This window comes from Austrofundulus limnaeus, unplaced genomic scaffold (assembly GCF_001266775.1).
Source record: "Austrofundulus limnaeus strain Quisiro unplaced genomic scaffold, Austrofundulus_limnaeus-1.0 Scaffold428, whole genome shotgun sequence".
Taxonomy (NCBI): Eukaryota; Metazoa; Chordata; class Actinopteri; order Cyprinodontiformes; family Rivulidae; genus Austrofundulus; species Austrofundulus limnaeus.
Genome location: NW_013952830.1, coordinates 479522 through 479842, shown reverse-complemented (window position 1 = coordinate 479842; position 321 = coordinate 479522). Strand labels below are relative to the sequence as shown.

Genomic DNA, 321 nt, shown 5'->3' with positions numbered 1-321 from the left:
GGGTGGGATTAGATAACATGTGAGGGTGGGAATATAACATGTGAGGGTGGGATTAGATAACATGTGAGGGTGAGATTAGTTAACATGTGAGGGTGAGATTAGTTAACATGTGAGGGTGGGATTAGTTAACATATGAGGGTGGGATTAGATAACATGTGAGGGTGAGATTAGTTAACATGTGAGGGTGGGATTAGTTAACATGTGAGGGTGGGAATATAACATGTGAGGGTGGGATTAGATAACATGTGAGGGTGGGATTAGATAACATGTGAGGGTGGGATTAGTTAACATGTGAGGGTGAGATTGGTTAACATGTGAGGG

The 321-nt window shown here is 42.7% G+C and overlaps 1 protein-coding gene across 2 annotated transcripts in view; it reads right to left on the bottom strand.

Moving 5' to 3' along the window:
- gon4lb (gon-4 like b) overlaps positions 1-321 on the bottom strand; it is a 37828-nt gene that overhangs the window by 10126 nt on the left and 27381 nt on the right. The window lies entirely within an intron of this gene.